The sequence below is a fragment of the Labeo rohita genome, chromosome 5 (assembly GCF_022985175.1).
Source record: "Labeo rohita strain BAU-BD-2019 chromosome 5, IGBB_LRoh.1.0, whole genome shotgun sequence".
Classification (NCBI taxonomy): domain Eukaryota; kingdom Metazoa; phylum Chordata; class Actinopteri; order Cypriniformes; family Cyprinidae; genus Labeo; species Labeo rohita.
The window spans coordinates 42,801,287-42,826,357 of record NC_066873.1 but is presented as its reverse complement, the minus strand read 5'-3'; the positions used below and the strand labels follow the sequence as shown (position 1 = coordinate 42,826,357).

General features: G+C 35.1%; 1 protein-coding gene and 1 long non-coding RNA gene across 7 annotated transcripts in view; both read right to left on the bottom strand.

Annotated features, from left to right (window-relative positions):
• The window catches only part of LOC127165537 (uncharacterized), a 131,852-nt gene extending 114,212 nt beyond the window's left edge, over window positions 1–17,640 (bottom strand). For all 6 annotated transcript variants that reach the window (XR_007827797.1, XR_007827796.1, XR_007827798.1 and 3 more), the window contains exons 1-2: window positions 17,254–17,640; window positions 16,708–17,144 (exon numbers count right to left, since the gene is read on the bottom strand). The gene's annotated coding sequence lies outside the window, so the exon portion shown is untranslated. The remainder of the gene's footprint in view (window positions 1–16,707; window positions 17,145–17,253) is intronic.
• Window positions 17,641–21,056: 3,416 nt separating this feature from the next.
• On the bottom strand, window positions 21,057–24,936 carry LOC127165382 (uncharacterized). The gene is made up of 2 exons (XR_007827775.1): window positions 24,607–24,936; window positions 21,057–21,392 (listed from the first exon to the last, which is right to left on the bottom strand). It is a non-coding gene; the product is annotated as an uncharacterized LOC127165382 (long non-coding RNA).
• Between the last annotated feature and the right edge of the window lie 135 nt (window positions 24,937–25,071).

The following is a 25,071-nucleotide window of genomic DNA, read 5'->3' as shown; positions in this document are numbered from 1 at the left end:
TGCTATATGTCTATAGGATGTGGGAGAAGAGCCAAAAAGTCGTTCGAAGAGCAAAAGTTTGAGCCCTTATTGAGGTTGGCATTGATGCATCCACACCGGCGCTCACAAAGACAGGAGTGCATTTCACTTTCAATAGATGCTATTCACCAAACACCTCTAATATTCAGTGTTAAAATGCTCAGTTAATACTGCATTACAGTCACTCATTCATGGAGAAAGCTTTGAATTGCGTCTGTGAAGGGAGGGCGCATGCTGCAGATAGAATTGTTATGTAAAAGTGTGTCAGATTGGATTGGTGAAGCATGGCTAACTTTATTGGACAAGACTGTGCAAGCAGAGAGACGGGGAGAAAGGTAGACACAGCAAGATATATTTAGAGAGACGCCGAAGTGAAGCGAGACAGGAGAGAAAGAGAAAGACAGCGGGGGAAAAGAACGAGAAACACCCCACGCCACGGTAAAGACGCTGTGCTTAGAGTTTAGTGAAGTGGCAAATCATGTGCATTAGTAAAACTCTGCTTTGTTGTTATTGCTTGTATATTTCGAAACTACATCAGGGACCAAAACAGACTGTTTGTGCAGTCTTAAAAATAAAACACTTAAAAAACTTAGATGTGATAGAACAGGGTTGAAAAAAACTCTGCACAACTGCTGTAAGAGATACTTTTTAAAGAACAATGTTATTATATACACACACACATATATATATATATATATATATATGAAGAGTTTAGATACAAAAGCCTTTGAATCCATCTGACGTATTTCTTTAAAATTAGCCTTTCTTTCTGGCTTCTTTGTATAGGTTTCTATGTAAGTACTGGTACTTCTGACTGGGCTGAGGCGAGTTTGAAGTAAGTCTAAGTATTTGATGGACAAATAATATGTGTCAGGAGCATTCGCTCAGTATCATTATCTCATTTTTGACCGAGATGGCTTTTAGCTGGTTTTGCATCTTAACTCTTCATATATGCTCCCACAAATTCTTTCCAACAATGACTGTATGATTTTGAGATCCATCTTTTCACACTGAGGACAACTGAGGGACCCGCATGCAACTATTACACAGAAGGTTCAAACGCTCACTGATGCTCCAGAAGGTAAAACCATCCATTAACCATGCAACAGAATGGAGATGTTTACATTTTTCTTATTTTGCCAAAATATTTTTTTCGTTTAGTACTGCCCTTAGGAAGCTACAGAAGATACATGTTTCCCAGAAGACAAAATAATTTCAATTTACCCTGATTCAATTTACCTTCAAATTCAAAAAGTTTTCACCCCCCAGCTCTTAATGCATTGTTTTTCCTTCTAAAGCATCAGTAAGTGTTTGAACCTTCTGTAATAGTTGCATATGAGTCCCTCAGTTGTCCTCAGTGTGAAAAGATGAATCTCAAAATCATACAGTCATTGTTGAAAAGTGTTCAAATACACAAAAATGCTGAAAATCCAAAGAATCTGTGGGATCTGAAGGACTTTTCTGAAGAACAGCGGACAGGACAAACAAGGCACTCATGAACAACTATCACAAAAACAAAAAAAGAATTAAAAAAAACAGCTGTGGATCATTCAGGTAAAGACTCGGTATTAAGAATCAAGTGTATGTAAACTTTTGAACAGGGTCATTTTTATAAATTCAACTATTATTTTCTCTTGTGGACTATATGTAAACATCTTTTAGGTGAAATATCTTATTCAGGTCAGTACTAAATAAAAAATTACATGCATGTTGTATGATCCCTCTTATTTTGGTAAAATAATTAACATTTACATACAAGGTGCATGTAAACATTTGACCTCAACTAAATAAATGTAATATATGTACATATAAGATTTCCACATATGAAATACATTGTCATATGAAGCAAAACATATATGAAACCTATTAGAGATTGGAATCATTTCATATAATAACACTTATCTAGTCCATACAAATATATCTATTTACACATTTATAACACGTTTTAGGACATATATGTCATGTACATGTATATCTCATGTATTCTAAAACCCTTCAATAAATGTTGATTTTTATAAATATCATGCAAATTTAATGCAAAGGCAGACATGCGTTAAAAAAATGTGATGTTTTAATAAAGTTGCATATATAAATAAAATATGTATTGTTGACACATATGGTTGCTACTGATCAGACACTAAAGAAAACTGATGCAACTTGAAATATAAGTGAGACTTTACTTGCATTAAGCCTTTAAAATGAACATATGAGTGGCAAATTAATAATGTACACTTTTGTTTAAATATTTGGGGTCAATAAGGCTGCATTTATTTAATCAAAATACAGTAGAAAACTGTAATATTATGAAAAATTATTAGAATTTAAAATAAATCTATTTGAATATAGTTTAAAATGCAATTTCTTCCTGTGCTGCAAAGCTGAATTTTCAGCACCATTACTCCAGTCTTCAATGTCACAAATAACTCGGTGATACGTTTTTTTACAGGATTTTTTTATGAATAGAAGAGCATTTATTTGCAATAGAAATCTTTTGTGATATTTTTGATCAATATTTTGCATCCTTGCTAAATAAAAGTGCTATTTTATTGAAAAATAAATAATACCGACCCAATACAATTCCACGGCCAGTAAACAATATTTTTAAAGATAGTGTATATTTTATGCTGCTTATGCATCCTTCAAGTCCCCCTCTTTGTAAATGCATTGAAAAAGATCATTATTTCTCTTATCTCGACTATGCACTAGTGATCACATCAGCAAAAAAAAGGCCATATCAAACTTAAAACACTATATAGGCAATGATAGAAAGTTCTTTGCAATGATTTTGCAATCACACGAGTCACCTTATATCCACAAACCTTCAGCTAATGAGGTGTGATTCAGCAATCTCTCTGATTAATTGAAAAAGCAATCAGTGTTACATTTTTAACCTAGTGCTCAAGGCGAACGTCTTGGCCATTGTATTGCATCTCCTTTATTGCCTAAGAAAGCAATATCACAGTTGAAACTGCTGATTCAAATGGCAGACACCAGGCCTGCCGAAATCTTGAATTCAGATTTGTTTTGAGAAGAACAAAAGCTCTCCTGAGAGCTGCCAAAAATGATGTACAATGTGCTAAAACTTTTACAGCCACTGAGATGGTTCTTATGACAATGAGATCTTATTATCTATATGCTAAATAATTCTGCAGAGAAACCAGCTTTAACTCTACAGCACAAAGAAACTCTTAGCAACACCTACTCACACTCGTGTGTGAGAGCGAATTTGCATAACAAAGGCTGTGGAAATGGGGAACGCTAGAAAACGGAGAAATAAGAAACAAACGCCCCTCATAGTAACTAGGGAGGTTGCGTTTAATGCTGAAAGGATGCTGGAAGCGCTAATCAAACTTTTTCCTGTTTGTTTACCTGATTATTTCGGTTTTCTGCAGCACTAAAAGACATCAACACAAATTCAATGTGTCCATCACAAGGATTCGGTCACCCGGTGTCACATTTCAAAGAACCTCATTACTGAAGTATTTTTGGATGCTTCTCTTTTCATTTCATTAAGATCGCTAGTCTTGCCAGCATGAGCAGCAGATGTCATCAGTGCGACCCAGCGGAGGAGATGATGGGAAATATCTTAAAGAAATGCTCTGGGTTTAATGCAACCTGAGGTGTATTGACAGCATCCATACTCATGTTTACAGTAACTGATTTACATTTGAAGTTTATGATGCAAGGCATTACAGAGGGTTTAAAGAATGTTTTCCCTCCTGTGCTGACATTCATTAAAATTCAAAAGTTTAAAAAACAAAACAAAATCAATTTCACATAAATGATGTTCTTTTGAACGTTCTATTCATTAAAGAAAATGCATCACGGTTTCCACACAAAAAGAAGAAGAAGAAAAGAAACTGTTTTCAACATTGATAATATTAATTATGTTTCTTGAGCAACAAAGAATGTTAGAATGATTTCTGAAGGATCATGTGGCACTGGAGGCTGGAGTAATTTTTTTGGAGTTTTTTTTAAATGTATTAAAATAGGTAGCATTTTTTTAAACTGTAATAATATTGGACTTTTTTATTGTATTTTTGATTTATAAATGCAGCCTTGGTGAGCATAAAAAATATATTTTAAAACTACCAACTTGTCACATATTGACACTTGGTCAGGACCACTTGGTGTCACTTTTTGATGCTCAGGGTTACCCTTTAGCATCACTTTTGGAGGTGCAGGGTCCTCCACTGCTTTTAGTTGTTTGCATCATGCAGTTTGCATGCATTTTCAAAAACAAATTTATACTTTCATAGATATTTTGGAGCACCTAACACAACCCCTACCCCTACCCTAAATCTACTCACTTCTGAATAATATAAAACATGAATCAGGCAAATAATGATAGGCATTTATTGCAAAAACTGACCATAAAAAGCAGTATAAAAGTATTACAAACAAGTCACATTGCTTTTTAAGTCCTCTGATATCTTTATGCAAAAAACTGAGTAAATCATAAGGTTTTAATCACTGAAAATTCTCTCGCTGCCGCATATATCACATTCAAAAATATACTCCCAAACATGTTTAGCATGAAGCAGCTGGTCACGAGACACACAAGAGCCAATGGCATACCACAACCAAGAGGACGTAACCAGTGTTGCCAAGAATTGGGCTACTTTAACACTGTCGCGGCAGGGTTTTTTTATTTCCGCAGGTTGAAGCGACCCCAATAACGTGATATTTAGTCCCTGGAATGGGAATTTACCTGACAAAAACGGGTATTTTATCCACTGGAACGAGATTTTTAATGGAGGCCCCCCCCCTCTATAAACGTGATTGGGCTACTTTTGGGCTAGTTTTGAGTAGCAATTGGGTTGGTTTTGTTGTGAAGACCTGGCAACCCTGGACATAACGCTTCTTCTGGTGGCAAGTTTTACACTTGTGCAGAGACTGCACACAGGACGAGCTTTATGGTGGATAGAGACGGCGTTCGCGTCTATTTCTCTCAGAATTCAATCGTTTGGCCTCGGAAGACTTGGGATATTAAAGGAGAACTTCACTTCCAGAACAAAAATTTACATATCATTTACTCTCCCCCTTGTCAATCAAGATATTTGTGTCTTACTTTCTTCAGTTGATAAGAAATGATGTTCCTTGAGGAAAAAAAAAATCTGGAATTCTTTCCATATAATGGACTTCAATGGTGCCTCCAAGTTTGAACTTTCAAAATGCAGCTACAAATGCCTCTAAACGATCCTAACCGAGGAAGAAGGGTCTTATCTAACAAAACAGTATTTTCCAAACAAATTGATAATTTATATACTTTTTAACCTCAAACGCCTGTCTTGTCTAAGTCTGCATGAAGTGTGCTTTTTTCCGGTTTAATACAGTCAATACAGTTAGGGTATGTCGAAAAACTCCTATCCTGTTTTCTTCCCCAACTTCAAAATCATCCTACATCACTGCAGAAGTACAGACCCAGTGTTCACAAAGTGAAAATGCAAAGAAAATGTCTTTACGAAAAAAAGGTAAAACAGCAATGTAGGACGATTTTGACGTTGAAGAAAATGAGACAGGAGTTATTCAACATACCTATCTGTATTGACCCGGATTACACAGACTACGCATGCGCATGGCAAAGACGAGACAAGATGAGCATTTGAGGTTAAAAAATATATAAATTGTCAATTTGTTTTAGAAATGACCAATCGTTTTGCTAGATAAGACCCTTCTCCCTCGGCTGGAATCGTTTAGAGCCATTTGAAGCTGCGTTGAAACTGCATTTTGGAAGTTTAAACTTTGGGGCATCATTGAAGTCCATGATCGTTTTCCTCAAAAAGCATAATTTCTTATTGACTGAAGAAAGAAAGACATGAACATTTTGGATGACAAGGGGGTGAGTAAATTATCTGTAAATTTTTGTTCTGGAAGTGAACTTCTCCTTTAATAGTTTTTAAATACATTGTGACTGTAGTTGTACGTATCTGCCTGTTATTTCTTGTTTTTATATAGATAAAGGGTTAGTTTTATGGGCAGCGGTTCGGGTTATATGCTCATAATTGTGTAAATAGTGTAATTTTAAAAAATTCTTTTGAGTATTTACACTGAAAAGAAAAAAACACCCCAACATATATGCCATAATGGCAAAATTATTACCCAATACGTAATTTAATCATGACGGTAAATTAAAATAAAAATGTTTCTTATTTAAAGCAACAGAGAACCCTGCATGTTGAAAACTGACACCCTGTGCATCAGTAAGTCATGCCAATGGGTCCTAACCAAGCATTAATATGTGACAAGTTGGGAGTGAGAATATGTTGCTCAAAAACATTTGAAAAAATCTTTTGAACAATACAGTACATAAATAACTATGTACAAAAATGTGCAATATGAGCTGCAAAAGTATCCAATTCTTGACTAAGTGGATGAACTATTTATGAATATCCAATATGATTTCTATAAGTGTAATGTGCTCCATGTAAACGAGGGGTGCTCAACCCTGTTCCTGGAGATCTACCTTCCTGCAGAGTTCCAACCATGATCAAACACACCTGAACCAACTAATTAGGATCTGAAGGAGCACTTGATAATTACAAACAGGTTTGGAACTAAACTCTGCAGGAAGGTAGATCTCCAGGAACAGGGTTGGGCACCCCTGATGTAAACAGTATTTTGCCTCGCTTCTAGTGTTCTCTGATGCATCAACACAAAAACGGCCATCACAATCCATTCTCCTGTCAAAATATAATGGATTTTAAAGTGAAACAGGAAATTCAATTATTTAAAGATGACATATTATGAAAATCTGACTTTTTCCATGTTTAAGTGCTATAATCAGGTCCCCTGTGCATCTACCAAACCAGAAAACATGAAAAAGAACAACCCAGTAGATTTCTTTTGGTAAGCTTTTCTCTGCAAGCTTGTGAAAAAACAAGCCGCTCAGATTTCGCTCTGCCCGTGAGGTAGAAAGAGGATCTTATTATAATATTACCGCCCCTTAACCTGCACGTTTCCATCCATGGCGCCGCCATTCTGTATTCACAAGATCAACAGTGTACCCAAAACCAGAAACCTAGGGAAAACACTGAGTGTACCAATTCTGATGCCATGGCAAAAGTTTGAGCAAGGTATGCTAACTGTTCTGTCGTTGGCTGCGCACACAAGCACAGAACACTATTTAGAGTCCCAGCCTCAGAGTAGACAAGAGAGCAGTGGATTTATTGATTTATTTACTGTATATTATGCTGCTGCCACACAGATCTATTATAAACGTGCTTTATTTCCCAGCTGTTTACTTTCACAGACATACCGGACTGTTTTTGTAACTCCTGTGTTTTTTATTAACATAAACTTGTGTTTTTGACAGTTTAAGCACAATAAGACATAAAAGAGAACTTAGTTTAGTCAGCCGCTTTCTGTGCACATGCTTTTTTTTTTAGCAGAATATCTGAGGTACAAGCTGTAAAGGCACAGCCCTACTCTGGAAAAGGGGGCGGGGAGCAGCAGCTCATTTGCATTTAAAGAGATATGCACAAAAACAGCATGTTTCTGCTTCCACTCAAATAAAGGCATTTTCCAAAATGATATAAATTATCTGTGGGGTATTTTGAGCTGAAACTTCAAAGACACATTCTGGGGACACCTGAGACTGTATACTGCATATTGCAAAAAAGGGCATAAAAAAACTGTATCAACGACTGGATGAAATCAAAGTCTGAAACTAAAAAAATCTGTATCTGAATCTGCATCATACATGCATCATACACTATGCAATTTTCTATGAAATGTGTCAAAAATCTGGCTCTGACCCTTGGTAACTAGCATCAACTTTTATCGGCCCAAAAAACTGGGCAGAATCAGCTTTTAGTCTCCCTGAAATCTTACATCTTTGGTCAAAACCTCTGCTTTGTACCAGAATAGAGCCACCAGGAAGAACGATGTTTCAGACTTGGAGCAATAACCTGCACAAGAATCATGCACAAGAGGACCAGGGACATGCACTGAATGTTTAAGGAAGTAAATAGGGTCCATTTTGATTTCAAGTCAACTTTAAGTTCTGTCGAACCCCAAAATTTCCCTTTCATAAAATCGCACCCTCAATTTCCCGTCTGCAGGAGTAATCAGTGTCAGCCAAGGTCAGGATTATGTCCTCAGGTTTGATGGTGGTACCATACACGTATTTTGTGTGTTGTTTATGTGCTGAAAGAATGATACAGAGAGAAGGAGGAAGCGTGAACCAGCCGAACTAACAGTCATTTATATCAGCTACCTCTCAGAAAACACCTACACAGTGCAGAAAAACTATAGAAAGAAAACAACTTATTAAAGACCTGACAGGCAGGTGTAAAACTGAAAGCGTGCGTCCAAGTGAGACTTGGATAGTTTGTGGTAGCAGTGTCACTTTACGATAATGCTTACTGAAATTGAGCTTGGGTTGAAGAAACAACATAGACCACACATGGAACGCCAAACAAAACGAAACAAGCTGTTTTTATTGCTGCGTATTGTGTAAAAGCGCATACACACAAAGAACAATAACTATGAAGATGAATATAACAATAATATATATTGGCATCCACAGCAACGTACAATATCGTGCTGTTTATTATAAGCACATGCTGTTGTTTTGTCATCTGACACTTTACATGCTCAAGCTCTTTAAAGTCGAGTGGATTCTGATTGGCTATTTTAAGTCATTCATCAGAGTGTAGGAACGTGTCCTATTTTTGCTATTGAACAGCCTCTTATTTGTTTACAGACACCAGTGTTATTTTAGCATGGAGATACTATTTTAGTTCTTATTTATATTATGAATTATTTTATGCATCCCCATTTTTTTCTCAACTGTTTTAATTCATTTTAAATAAATTTTAGCATTTTAACATTTTCTCTTTGCTTTTATTGTTGTGATTATTTTTATTATTATTTTAATTCCTTTTTATGCAAAGCACTTTGAATTACCATTATGTATGAATTGTGATATATAAATAAACTTGCCTTGCCTAATTAGATTTTTATATATATTTTATATTTACATTTAAATTTTTCTTACATTTTTTTGTAATTTTGTTGTAGTTTTCTCATATTTTTTTATTGTTTTTAAATATTTCTATAAAGTTTTTATGATGTTTTATTTCAGTTTTAGTTTTAGTTATTTTAGTAAATCAAATTAAATTAGCTGAAAATGAGATGTGATACTCCGGAAACTAGCTGAAATAAAATTCTTGTTTTTTTTTTTTTTAAAATATTTTATTAAATTTCACTTAGCTGTTATTTAACAAATTATTTATTTAATGTGCGCATAGACTGACAACTGAGCACAAGAACGTGTCCTATTTTTGTTAATTATTTTATTACTGTTATTGGAATTTTTATATAAGTTGGTTTCAATTTTAATTTTCACTATTTTAGGAAATTTGTTGTGCTTGTCATCTTTCTTTTTTTAAAAAAAATATAAATATATATTCTAGTAATTTTTATTTACATTTTATTTAGTACATCATGTTAAAGTAAATGAAAATTGGACATGTTCCCTTGGCAAGTAGCTGATATAAAATATCAATTATATAGCTGAAATACTAATATAATTTTATTTTTACATATATTTTTATTTCAGTTTAAGTTTATTTCAAGTGACAAAAATGTATTTTTATGGTTTTAGTTTTATTGTTAATTATAACCCTGAAAGACACACGCTGATTTACAGTCACTTAGGATCAGCTGTCAGAAAGCTGAGTTTGTGCACCACCACATGATTGATAAACTAATAAACCCCAACGAACCGGCATTACTGTAGCCAAATTCCCCAAATGACAATTTAAAGCAATAATGTTTCTGAGGAAATGCACGAGCGATTTCTTCAGCAGTCTTCTCACCCCCATTGCAGTTCGTCTGTTGAGTATTAATGTGCTATGTCATCGCATGTTAGCAAATGCATGCAGTTACATAATCCATAAACACTGCCTGGTTGAATCAGGATTTGGCCCATTTTTCATGAAGTTAAACTACTGATGCATGATATTGTCTCGCTGGCTGTTTGTCGTGCTGATCTCAAGGCTTTATTCACAGGTCATTCAGAGGAAGCTGTGGATTCTAAATGAGTGCTGTTGTCAAATGGAGGTGGATAACTCGGTAACTAACCTAACCAGCAAGGTTTACAGCTTTACAGCTCCATTTACATAATCATTGCAGAGCTTGGCTTTAAAAATAGAAAACAAGAGACAACATCTTCAATTAGATAATTGTTTTTCTATTTCTTAGTGCTGCCCAGGGGACGCAGATCTAAATAATAGATATTTACAAAAGAAATTACACAAAAGATCCTGTCTAAATCAAAACAAACACCCTTTGTTCTTAATATGGTCTCATCGAGCATCAGTGATTGCTTGCAGTCTTTTGTGGTAGTTGATGTGTGGAGTGTGGAGCTGGATCTTGCCATAATTGAGCCACTATGGCTGACAATTTGAATGTGAAGAGCATGCTGGGAAACCAACAGAATTACAGGATTTTTGTCAAGATCAGTGGGCAGCTTCACTGCTCAGGAGAAGAAGGGACTCGTGCACAATTATCACAAAAGGACAAACAGTCACTGATGCTCGAGGAGGAAACAATATTATGCAATATTAAAAACAAGGGTGTGTGAGGATTATTTTTGTAAATTCAGTTATTGTTTCTTGTGAAATATGCAATGCCAAATATGCTCATTAGAGAAGAACTCAATTTTAAAAAATGCCATTAAAAAATAAGAATCTTGTAGATGTATTTATGAGAAAACTTGGGAGAAAACCGCAAAAAACTAACCACCAGCACAAGTGTTGTTATTGATAAAAGTACTATACTTAAAAATTGAAAATACTAAAAGTTAAATGGGTAGTTAATAAACAGACCGTGAAGAATGCTTATTTTGTAAAAGACAATTTAAGGAAGATATGCATTTATGTAAAGTGAAGGGTTACTAACTTAATCACTTCTTGCATTGTTTTTTTTTTCTTGAACTGTACCATAGATTTGTCCTATAGAGTGACATAAGGAAAAAAAAAAACTCTTAATAATATATGAATAGCATGAGAGAGATTTATCTTCATTGTTAGACACTTATTTTCATATAGTGTTATTTATTTAATATTAAATTATAATTAACATAATTTTTTCCCCATGACTTGTTGGACAATTTCAAGACAAACTTTGCCGTCATCCGTTCAAAACTGCTCAAAATTATTCCCATTTCAAGATGACTGATATTTCTATCTCCCCCATTGCAAAACTTTTTTTTTTTAAATATATTTTGAGGTAAAAACAAATCTGTTTTTTTATGTGTGTCACACCGTAAGACATGGACGCCGGACATTGCGTCACACTAAAGAACAGAAATGGTAGCTATTAAAGTAATTCTATTTAATTTTTGACACATCAAAGGAGAAAGTTAGTTGAATTTTGATACAAACAATATCAACAATCATGTTTTTTTAAACAAACCTAAAAATAAATTTTTCATCAACAAAATTCAGTCTTGTAGTCAATCAGTATGTTACTAAGCTAAATATGATTGATATTCATATTAACTATATTCTTTAAGATGTGAATGGATTTTTTTTTAAACTATATGGCTACTCTTTTTAAGGCATCATTTTGATTCTATTTACTTTCTGCATCATTCCCTTAGGATCTTCTCTCTTCTGGTGGATCCCTGTTCATTTTCATTCTATATTTCCATGTCCTCTCTCTTCCACTAATTTCTCCCCTCGTTTTTTTCTGTTTCAAAAACAAAGTATCACATTTCATACTTATTTTAACAACAGTTTATAACAGTACAATCTTTCTGAAAAAATATCAGAAAATAGTTTAATTAATTATTGCATTCAAGAACACTGAAAATGATCAAAAAAATAAAAAGAAGTTAAACAAACCTTATTTAATTATTTAAAATGCTTCTTAAAGAGACCTTGTCCTTTGGCGTCACAGGCGTCACACCAGTGGACATTATCTGTCACACCAAAGGATGTTTCAGCCTTTTGTGTCAATTAATGACCTTGCTTTTCTGAGCTAACCTGTCATTAGTGGTTAGCAAGACACATTTACATAATTTTATGTAGTTTAGGGGTGTCACACCAAAGGACAACAAAACGTAAGACTTTTGTAGTGGTTCCAAAAAGAGACAAAAATTTACCATGTGCACATCATGGGCTTCACAGGGGGCTTCAGTTACACAACCATGAATGGGGTCCTTCAACTAATTAAAGTTTTCTCTGGAATTGGCTGATTTAAAAACAGGATATGGTGTCACACTAGAGGACATGGTTTTCAGAGACAAAATGTATGAAGTTCCTACGCTTTCAGAAATATATGGATAAAAAAAGAAGTATTGCCATTTACTAAAACAGACACTTAATTATGCCAGACGTATTTATTAACATTTTTATGCTTCTCTTTTTAATTTATAAAAGTTGTAATTTACTGAACCAATTTTGAGATTTGGCTCAAAAATCAAAAAGCTAAACAACACTGCAGCTTTTATAACACCAGGTCCATGTAGGACAAAGAAATGTTTAACCATTTACTGCATTTTTAATAATGACAATATTAATTATATTCATTTTTATCTTGTGGGACAGTGAAAATGCCATGTCAGGTCAACAATCTCAAATTGCCTGTACAAGTCATTTAAAAGTACTAAAACAAAAATGCCGAACTTAAAATCAATGTCAAACTGCTACAGAATAAATCTAAATATTACAACACTAAAATAAAACTGACCAGCATCTAGTCTCAAAGCATGAGAAGTTGAAAAGTGCTCAAATCCCTTCTAAAACTATCAAATGTGTCTCTGACTGTCCTGTCACTCTTTAGCTGCTGATTGAAATGAGACACAGTAAACATGTTTTGCACCAGACAAATGTGAGTGCTTCAACTTAAAAGCAATGGATTACATTTCAGGTGTGTTTTGTGAACAAACATTATAAAAACAGCCAATTCACAAGCTCTCAACCGCAAGCATCATGAAAGCATCTCCTGAATGTCGCTCTAACATACGCCAGGAAACATCTAAGTGCCGTACGGCATGTGGATGAAACCCAGCACATGGGATCTCCTTGAGGTGCATGTGCTAACAGGAACAGATCTGTCACTCAGCAGGATTGCAGCAGCATTAAAGATTAAGGATGAAAATATCAAGCATGAATAATTGAAAATGCATTGGCTGGCCAAATGATCAGGCCTATGTCACAACAACAGTGCTATCAATTAGAGATGAAGCGATGAGAAACGCTGGTTAACAAACTCCAGATGGACATTTAAAATGCACATTTCACTGTGACTAAGCCTGGAACAAATCAACGCTGCCTCATCGACAAATTGTCACATTTAACTGAATGGAAGGTGGTCAGATCCTTTAACATGTCTGTCTGTGTGAGTGCATAACTTAAAACTTATGCTCATGCTGCTTTAATTTTGTTTTATATATTTAAATTGCCTGTAGTAAATTCCAAAGTAAATTATATTGAACTGACTTTTAAAAAATTAGATGAATTGCAAATAACTAAATAATGAAGTTAAAACCTGTTTTAAATCATTTTGATTCAAGTAAATGGAAAAATCTTATGTCATCACTAAGTCATTGCAACAAGTTTTAGTTTTTTTTAATTACAGTATTTTTAAAATTGTGCAAAATAAAAATTGTGCAATATAGTATTTAATGTAAGAAAATAATTTAAAATTACAATTTTAAAAAATGCCCAAATATTATGCTTTAAAAGCCTTGGCTAAAATATAATACAATATTTAAGATTTATATGTTGCTTGCAAAAAATTACTTTTGAACCATCACAGAAATTTTCTGTAATCAGTGTTTTTGTTTTGCGTTAAAAAAATTTTTTAAACGTCCTTAAAACAAGCTGTTTTTACTTTAAAAAGCAAAACTGCAAAAGATATTAAGGCTTGTAATCTAACAAAATGGAGTGAGGTTTATGCTTGAAAAAAGAAAAAACTACTAGCCAATTATGAATTTTAAAACAAGTCTTATCTTACAAAACGATGCTTTTAAAGAAAAAAAAAAAAACATCTAAATATGTTTCATCTTTCATTAAGAAAGCTTTTCATACATTTCACCATTGACCAGCAGGGGTTAATTGGACCTAACCAGTCAAACCCTGGCCATTTGGGTCAACGTCTGTTTACATATCCTTAATGTTTTGATTGGTGGGATTAGATGAACATACTCTTCCCAAATGCATCATTTGGCACGTCCTAAAACGCGCTGGTTCCGCCCACTGGGCCGATAATGACCGGCGTCCAGCACGCGCTGAGCCCAGCTGGCTAATTGCTGGGAATCTCGTTTAAAAATGACCATAATCAACTCACTATCAACTCCAGATCCCATTCATACGAGGACCCTAGAGTAAAAATCCACTGTTTTGGCTGAGTCTACAAGCATGGAAGCGTCGAAATACAGCGAAAGAGAGAGAAAGAGATAATTGGGGTGGAAGGTTTGAAGAGGATAAGGAAGGTTAAGTGTCTGGTTGGAAGCCAAAAGTGCATCCGGAGCGCTGATGTGATGTGATCTCCGGGAGAAAGCAACTTCACGGCAAGATGCGAATGAAGGCGGAGCGGGAGTGACACGGCGGACAGAAAGTGAATGAGTGACATAAACAGCGTCTGACAGTACATGCATTACGCTGGCTTCATGGTTAATGGAGAATCTAGTTTGTGAATCTCAACGCTGTTTACAGAATCTCCACAGCAGGTTTTTAAAAGCACGCAAGCACGACGTGAAGATTAAATATCTACATGAACGGTCCAAAATTATAGTCAGCATGAAATCAGCATCAACCCCATTTACTTTCTTAATGCCTTAAACCTTCCAGGTCTTGTTGTGCACGATTCATTGGTGCGTGTTATTACAAATAAATTAATGTTTTTTTCAAAAGAGCCTTCTTTCTTTCTGAACTGACCTTCCTTTTCGACATCATAAATATTCAAACCCTCTCCTTCAATCAGCTGACTCCATTCGGTTATGCCACGCCCACTTTTCCAGTCAATTTCCTAATGGATAAAATCAAGTAGGGCAAACTTTTTGCATAATTCATGGTTCAAAACTGCAATATTAAAATAATACTTTGACCTTTGCTTGTTTTTTAGTCATACTTTATTTTAAGGTCTAGTTCTTGCTATTAACAAACCATTAACTATGACATATCAATAGTTTGTAAGGTAGTTGTTAAGTTCAGGTAATGGGTAGGATAAGGGATGTAGAATATGGTCATGCAGAATAGCACTAATAAACAGCCAATATGTTAATAATAGGCATGCTAATAAGTAACTAGTTAATAGAGAGAACTGTTCCTATACTAAAGTGTTACCGTTTTTGTTTTTTTAATTTTGAAAATCGATGAATCGCAACACAATGACAGGATCTAAATGAATACAAACACTAAGCATAATGCATGACTAAAATGGCAAAAAGCAACTTATCTAACCCCTTATTTTCATATTTTCCTGTTCTGACAGAAGCAGCTCTCATCGGTTTCACCAAGAAACTAGTTAATAGATGATGCTGAGAGTGACACAATGACTTGCGTAAAAAAAAATATATATATATATTTATATATATATATATATTAAAATGCATTTATTTAATTAAAAAATACAGTAATATTATGAAATATTATTACCATTTAAAATAACCATTTTCTGTTTGAATAGGTTTTAAAATATAATTTATTCCTGTGACGCAAAGCTGAATTTTCAGCATCATTACTCCAGTCTTCAATGTCACATGATCTTTCAGAAATATGCTGATTCGCTGCTTAAGAAACATTTCTAAACACCATCAATGTTGAAAACAGTTGTGCTGCCTAATATTTTTGTGAAAACCCTAATTCGGAATGCTTTAATGAATAGAAGGTTCTGAAGATGATTCTGAAATGTAGCTTTTTTGTAAGAGTTTAAGTCTTTACTGTCACTTTTGATGCATTTAATGCGTCCTTGCTAAATAAAAGAATTAATTTATTTTAAAAAATGCTAAAAATCTTACTGACCTCAAACTTTTGAACCGTACATAAATACAGTTTCAAGGCCAGTAAACAACTTTTACGACTAGGTAATTGCCATAATTTGTCTGGTGCTGACTAAAAAAAGAGCACCTTCCACATCTGAGGGGTCAGGTGTTAGACTTTAACATAAGTCAACACATCGGTTTACCTAAACCAACTATCACAATCGACAAGCTCCCCACAACACAAGGTTGTGAATCTGCAATGACCTCTACAGTTCTCAGCGTTGCACTTTCATTCTGTTATTCACGACACACACACACTGACTCACACTGTCCTTTGAATTCAGGGTGAAGTGCTTTTGTACCTGACAAATATAGTACTGAACACCAGTTTTTCTACAGCAACCCCACTTTCATGTCGTTTCTCATCTGACCCCCCAAAATTGTATGTGCTTTCATGGTTATTATAGTTTGTGTCAGCTTGAATGCAGTGAAGCATTGATATGTTTGACTCTGAGTGTGTGTGTGTATGTGGAGGCTGAAGAACTGACTGTGCTGTTTTGTCTTCCATTCGTGCGATCTCATCATTTTGGTAGAGCACAGCTGCTCAGATCCAGCTGGATCATCTTTTAACGCTTGCGTTTTGACTTTTGCACATGTGGACAATCCAAACACAAACCTCGCTCGCTTTGGAAACTGGAAGACTTGACCAATCCATGCAAGGAAACCGTACACGAGCGAAAGTTACTCACCAGAAACTTCCCGTTTGATCCGTGCACGAGTGCATGAGACCTTCAAAACTGTCCTTTTCAGAAGCTCTGCAAACTAGAAAGAGCTCTTGTTGTCGTCTTCAGGAAGCTTCTGCGATGCTCAGGTTTCTCAATCCCATCCTGCTCATGCCGTAACATCTTCTTTCCTCCGTCTCGCTGTCCTCTTTTCCATGCGAGAGAGCCTCTTCTCGATGTCTCGGTCGTGATCAGTGCTGCACGGAGCGTCGTGTGCCTCTTTCCGGTGTGTGTGCGGATCCCATCTGTCCCTCTCTCGACCTCCGCTCGAGAACGTCAACTCTGGTGTCTGAGCTCAGAGCCAGTGCGTGTGTGTGTGTGTGTGTGTGTGCGCCTGTGTGTGGGAGAGGGAAGCAGCCAATGGGAAAGGGAGGGAGTGATGGGAGTAAAGCACACGCGCAGACCTAACGGCAGCGAATAAACAGAAGGGTTAGACTCCTCTGTATTCATCCCTCTCTCTCCTTCTCTCCGTCCACTGTTTCGGCTTAAAGGAATAGCTTATTATTTACTCACCCTTATGTTATCCGAAGCCGAATGCTGTTTTTTTTTCTGTCAAACACAAAAGAAGAATTTTTTTTTAAATATACACAAAAAATACACATCACTCTTTTTAATGCAACAACAGACCATCTCTAAAACTCCAAAAGGGATGGAAAGAACCATAGAAGTAGACCTGTTACTTGTACACTACACTCTAGGTCTTCTAAAGCACCTTAAACATTTTTAAAAGATTTATTTATTTCAAGGCAATTATTTTCATTTAAGTTTTTTTTTAAATGTAATATTTATGTTTGTTTGAGTATTTTTTTAATATACTATTAGTGATTTATTTTCAGTTTTAGCAATTTTGTTAGACTTTTGACATTTTTAATCATTTTATTATTTTTATTTAGCTTTCATTTATTTTTATTTCAGTTTTACTTTTAGTAATTTTAGTACTTCACCTTAAACTTTAAAAAAAAAACTTAAATATTACTACAAGGGAACATTTTCATTTAAGCTTTTTTTTTATCTAAAATTTATGTTTTATTTTAGCATTTTTTATATACTATTAGTGATTTATTTTCATCTTTAACAATTTTGTTAGGCTTTTGACATTTTTAATTATTTAGCTTAAATTTATTTTAATTTCAGTTTTAGGTATTTTAGTACTTCACCCTAAACTTTTGTAAAATATTTATTTTTTATTATTATTTCAAGGCAACATTTATCATTTTCATTTAAGTTTTTTTATTTAATCTAATATTTATGTTTTATTTTAGTGTTACTTATATACTATTAGTAATTTATTTTCAGTTTTAGCAATTTTGTTAGACTTCTGACATTTTTGATCATTTTGTTATTTTTATTTAGCATTAAATTATTTTTATTTCAGTTTTAGTCATTTTAGTACTTTACCTTAAACTTTGAAAATATTTATTTTTAAATATTATTTCAAGGCAACATTTATCATTTTCATTTATCATCGTTTTTGGAAGGAAAACTAATTTGTTGACAGTTTTAGTTTAATTAAAAGCAAACTGGGGGAATAAAATTCATTCAATTGGATTTTGAATACATTTATTTTAAATTTAATTTTTGTTTAAATTTAATACTGTATATACTGTATTTATTAATACTTGATTTATTATTTAATTATTATTTTAGTTTTAGTTTCACAGCATAGAGCTTTCGCATCATGTTTCATGTCAATTAATTTTTAGTTTGCAAGGCACAGAAGAACCAATGAAATTTGATATAACCTGTGCCATATTTGATTGATGAGCTATGGCAGATTATTTACAACTTCAATTTCAGTCTGTATGTCACACAAATGCTATCACATGACTATGAGGAATACAGTGCACACATTTTCTTGAACATTTCGTGTTGCACAGAAAAGTAACAGCACATGAGTTTGAAATGGAAGGAGCAAATGATGAATTTTAATTTTTGGGTGAACTACACCTTTAAGACTGGGTATATCATCATCATCATTGTGCTTGAGTTTGTGTGTGTGTGTGTGTGTGTGTGTGTGTGCGCGTGCCTGGCCATTTAATTAAACCAGAGGATGCCGGAGCTGCACAGGAGGGACACAGAGAGACATGGTAGATGACTGATGATGATGAGGAGGAGAAGGAGGAGCAGTGAGGATGGGGAGGGAGGTGCAGGATGGTCAGACAGAAGGATATAAGGGGTCATCAGGCTAGAGCATGTGGTCTTGCTGGGAAACACATGGAGGGGAAAAAAAACACCAGGAATGAGAAAAGCAGGTGGAATAGATGAAGGGTAAATGAAGGACTGTATGAAGGTATGAAGAAGAACACTGTGGAATATTTATAAGATGTGTTGAGGTTGCAGCAGCATATGGTGAAATTCCAGTCTTGGCCAGATGAGGGCAGATTACACACAATTTATTAATTTGAGATTAAAGGGATACTGTAGTTCATCCAAAAATTATAAATCTGGCATCATCTACTCACTCTCTTGTCACTTCAAATTTGTATGAGGCAGAACATTTACACTGCTCTTTTTCATACAGTAGAGAATGAGGATTGACGCTGTTGAACTCTAAAAAGACCACAAAAGTATGCAGTATGCACAAGGATGCGTAACTCTCTTGAGCTGTGATTTACTGAAATAATTTCCAAACTCTGAAAATCATCCCATCCACATCACTATTTAAAACTTGCAAGATCTGAAACCTGGGGCAATGCGTTTTCATATTACATCAGAAAATATACTAACACTGAGATTTGAAAACTATATTGTGGAGGGGAATAATTCATTAAATTTCAGTCTGTTTCTCATAAAAATCTATTGTATGATTTCAGAAGACATAGACTATTTTTACGGTAATATTTAATTTTTGCTGCTTCTTCATATTTTTGTTGACACCGTGCAACATTTTTGCCCAGGAATCTTTGATGAATATAGAGAAAAAATGGCAACACTTTACAATAAGGTTTATTATGGAAGCCTGTTTTTCGCCACTAAATAATAATAAAAAGGTTATTGCGACTTATCTCACAATTCTGATTTTTTTTCCTCAGAATTGTGAGATATAAACTGGCAATTCTGTGAATATATCAGTCTTTTTTTCTCTGCAGAACTGGACTTTATAACTCACAATTGCGAGTTTGTATCTCATAATTCTGAGAAAAAAAGTCAGAATTGCGAGTTTAAATCTCACAATTCTGACTTTATTTCTCGCAATTGTGTGTTTCTGTCCCGCAATTCTGACTTTATATATATCTTTATATCTTTATATATATCTCACAATTCTGAGAAAAAAAGTCAGACTTGCGAGATCTAAACTCGAAATTGCAAGAAAAAAAGTCAGAATCGTGAGATCAAAAGTCGCAATTACCTTTTTTTTATTTTTTATTGAGTGGTGGAAACAGGCATCCATAGTTCATTACACTCTAAAAAATGCTGGGTTATTTTTTTAACCCAAATGCTAGGTTCAGCCTGTTGGGTCATTTTATTGTGTTATTTTTAATATTTTTACCCAGGTGCTGCTGGGTTTTTTTTATTTTTTTTAACCCAAAATGCTGGGTTCAGCCCGTTGGGTCATTTTATTGGGTTATTTTTTTTTATATTTCTTACCCAGGTGCTGGGTAGTTTTTCTGTAACTAAGCTGCTGGATCATTTTTACCGCTGGGTTATCTTTTTCTACCCAACCACTAGGTTGAACCTGTCTCTGACGAGAACAAACCAGCTGCTGCGTTACAGTCAGAGCACGGGTTTTATGAGTCTTCTACAGGACAGAGCGGTTTTCAGCGCCACCAATTTGCACTTCTTCAGCGAAAGGTTTGTATATTTTATTTAATTTATAAAGTCTTTATTGTGCTGTAAATTGTACTATTTTACACAACACAACATAAGGTTGTTTGCAGGATGTACATTTTTGCCTTGCATAAAATAGATGGATTTTATTCGTTATTTTACTGAGTTTAATCTTAAAATATGTTCTCTAATGTCAGTACTGACATTACATGTGTTCTGTCCAATATTTACCCAGCGTCTTCTGAAGCTGTAAAGTAGATACAGACTTACTTTAGTATTATTTATATACTATAAGTGATTTATTTATTTAAACACCTTAAACAATTGTACAAGATTTATTTATTTCAAGGCAATTATTTTCATTTATTTTTTTTTTTTTTTTTTTTTATCTAATATTTATGTTTTATTTGAGTATTTTTTTTAATATACTATTAGTGATTTATTTTCAGCATTTGTTTGCCAAACAATCCAAGTTGGGTTGTTTTTAAACCAGCATTTTTCAGTGTAGTTAACATTAGTTAACTACATTAATTAACATGAACTATGAATTAACTGCTTTTATTAGCATTTATTAATCTTAGTTCAATTCAATTCAATTCAAATTTATTTGTATAGCGCTTTTCACGATACATATCGTTGCAAAGCAGCTTTACACCAAATTGACATTTTTACAATATATGTAGTAGTAGCTTGATGCACATATGGCAGAGATGTGTGGTAAAGATCAATTAATGACGTAATCAAACAGACAAAGAACACTATAAATTAGTAGCAGAATTCGGTAGTGCTGTATGTTTTCAGGGTTGGCATCATCTGAAGTCCTCTGTGGGGTTGGCATCATCTCTTCTTAAGTGTTCTGGATCCACACTGGAGCTTGTGAATTCCTAGTTACCATGGGATGTCAATCCCATGGCAAAAACAGAGAACAAATAGGAACATAATTAGCGTAGCTGCTGTTCAAACTAAGAAAAGGAAGGTTTGTTAAACCAGAGCTAAAAGATTAATAATGAACATTTGATCAGATATAGCTGCAGGAAAAGTTTGAGATGCATTATTTGAATGCTTGGCTAAAAAGATGCGTCTTTAATCTAGATTTAAACAGAGACAGTGTGTCTGAACCCCGAACGTTATCAGGAAGGCTGTTCCAGAGTTTGGGTGCCAAATGTGAAAAAGCTCTACCTCCTTTAGTGGACTTTGCTATCCTAGGTACTACCAACAGTCCAGAGTTTTGCGACCTTAGGGAGCGTGATGGATTGTAGCGTGGTAGAATACTAGTTAGGTACGCAGGAGCTAAACCGTTAAGTGCCTTATAGGTAAGTAGTGCTATTTTGTAGCTGATGCGGAACCTAATAGGTAGCCAGTGCAGAGACTTTAAGATTGGGGTAATATGATCATACTTTCTTGACCTGGTAAGGACTCTAGCAGCTGCATTTTGGACTATCTGTAGCTTGTTTATTGAAGATGCAGGACAACCACCTAGTAGTGCATTACAATAGTCCAGTCTAGAGGTCATGAATGCGTGAACTAGCTTTTCTGCATCAGAAACAGGTAACATGTTTCGCAGCTTGGCAATGTTTCTAAGATGGAAGAATGCTGTTTTTGTAACATGAGAAATATGATTTTCAAAAGACAAGTTGCTGTCTAATATAACACCCAGGCTTTTGACTGTAGTGGAAGTAACAGTACATCCGTCTAGTTGTAAATTGTAAGTCAAAAGATTCTGTGTATTGTTTTTAGGTCCAATAAGTAATATTTCTGTCTTATCTGAATTTAATAGCAGAAAATTGTTGGTCATCCAATCTTTTACATTTTTAACACACTCTGTTAACTTCGATAATTCAGAAGTTTCATCTGGTCTTGTTGAGATATATAGTTGAGTATCATCAGCATAACAATGGAAACTAATCCCGTGTTTTCTAATAATATTACCAAGGGGCAGCAAGTATATTGAAAATAGTAGAGGACCTAGAACAGATCCTTGTGGCACTCCATACTTTACTGGTGATAACTGAGATGACTCCCCATTTAAATAAACAAAGTGGTAGCGATCAGACAGGTAGGATCTAAACCATCTTAAAGCCTGCCCTTGGATACCTGCATAATTTTGTAGTCGATCTATTAGTATGTCATGATCTATAGTGTCGAACGCAGCACTAAGATCAAGTAAAACTAGCAATGAGATGCAGCCTTGGTCTGATGCAAGAAGCAAGTCATTAGTGATTTTAACAAGTGCAGTTTCTGTGCTGTGATGGGGCCTGAAACCTGACTGAAATTCTTCATAAATATCATTTTTTTGCAAGAATGAGCACAGTTGAGCAGATATAACTTTCTCTAAAATTTTAGACATAAATGGAAGATTAGAAATGGGTCTATAATTTGCCAGTTCACTAGGGTCTAGTTGTGGTTTCTTAATAAGAGGCTTAATAACCGCCAGCTTGAATGGTTTAGGGACATGACCTAAAGATAACGATGAGTTGATAATATTGAGAAGCGGTTCTTCTGCCACAGGTAACAATTCTTTCAGTAATTTAGTGGGTACGGGATCTAATAGGCATGTTGTTGGTTTAGACACAGTGATGAGTTTATTTAACTCTTCCTGTCCTATAGCGGTAAAGTACTGCAGTTTTTCTTTGGGTGCGACGAAAGAAGTTGACATATTAGATGCAGTATAATCTACACTGGTTATTGTATTTCTGATGTTATCTATTTTATCAGTGAAGAAATTCATAAAGTCATTGCTATTAAGCTGTAAAGGAATATTTAGATCAGGTGGCGTCTGGTTATTTGTTAATCTAGCCACTGTGCTAAATAAAAACCTTGGATTGTTTTGGTTATTTTCTATGAGTTTGCGGATATGCTCAGCCCTAGCAGCTTTTAAAGCCTGTCTGTATCTGGACATACAGTTTTTCCATGCAATTCTAAAAACTTCCAAGTTAGTTTTTCTCCATTTGCGCTCAAGATTGCGAGTTTCTTTCTTGAGGGAATGGGTATTACTGTTGTACCATGGCGCAATACGTTTTTCTCTAACTTTTTTCAATTTGATGGGGGCAACAGCTTCTAACGTATCGGAGAAGATGGTGCCCATATTGCTAGTCATTTTGTCTAGATCCTGTGTATTAAGGGGTACACAGAGCAGTTGAGATAAATCAGGCAGGTTATTTGTAAATCTATCTTTGGTGGCTGGAACAATAGTTCTGCCAAGACGATAACGTGGAGCCATATAGTTAATATCAGTGATACGCAGCATGCACGATACAAGGAAATGGTCAGAAACATCATCACTTTGAGGTACGATATCTATATCAGTAAGATCAATTCCATGCGATATAATTAAATCTAGCGTATGATTAAAACGATGAGTGGGCCCGGTGACATTTTGCTTGACTCCAAAAGAGTTTATTAGGTCAGTAAACGCAAGTCCTAACGCATCATTTGTATTATCAACGTGAATGTTAAAATCTCCGACAATTAGCACTTTATCAAAATTAACCAATAGTTCTGAAAGGAATTCTGCAAATTCTTTTAGGAAATCTGTATATGGCCCTGGCGGTCTATACACAGTAGCTAAAACAAGAGATAGGAGAGATTTCTTTTGCATATCTGGCAGAGTAACATTAAGCAAAAGTATTTCAAATGAATTAAACCTGTATCCTGTTTTCTGAGTAACACTGAGAATATCACTATATATTGTTGCAACACCACCACCACGACCACTCTGACGGGGCTCATGTTTATAATAGTAGTTTGGTGGAGTGGATCCATTTAGACCAATATAATCATTAGGTTTTAGCCAGGTTTCGTTAAGCAGCAGAGTACATCAAAACTATTATCTGTGATCATTTCATTCACAATAACTGCTTTCGGTGCAAGTGATCTAATGTTTAGCAGCCCAAGCTTTAAAAATGGTTTCTGTTCGTGTATTTTGCTTTTTTCTGGTTTAATTACGATCAGATTTTTTCTAGATCCTGCATTAAATTTATGTTTTGATCTCACTATTCGAGGAACAGACACAGTCTTTATAGATTGGACAGTGCAAGTACTCTCATTTAAGCGTTCAGAACAAAAGCCGTCGTAGCAATCATTTGAGGATGTACTTACTAGTCAAATGGAGCGTAGCGTCCTGGAGATGTTGTCCGACAGCAGCTCCGCTCCGACTCTGCTGGGGTGCAGGCCATCCGCACGGAAAAGCCTAGGACGTTCCCAGAAAAGATTCCAATTATTAACAAAGAGCAGTTTCTGTTCTTTACACCATGTCAGTAACCATTCATTTAGAGCAAGAAGTCTACTGAACTTTTCGTGCCCACGTCGATACGTGGGAAGCGGTCCTGACACGATGATCCTCGTCGCGGGCGACGTGCTGCGAACCGTCTCGATCAGGCTGCTGAAGTCCCTCTTCAGAACCTCCGTCTGCCGCAGCCTGGTGTCGTTCACCCCGCGTGCAGAACGATCGCGCCGACGCTCTCGCCGTCCTTCAGGATTGCGGGTATCTGCGCAGAAACATCGAGAACGCGAGCACCAGGAAAACAGTGGGTGTGGACTTTACCTTTAGCTAAAGTAGCACGT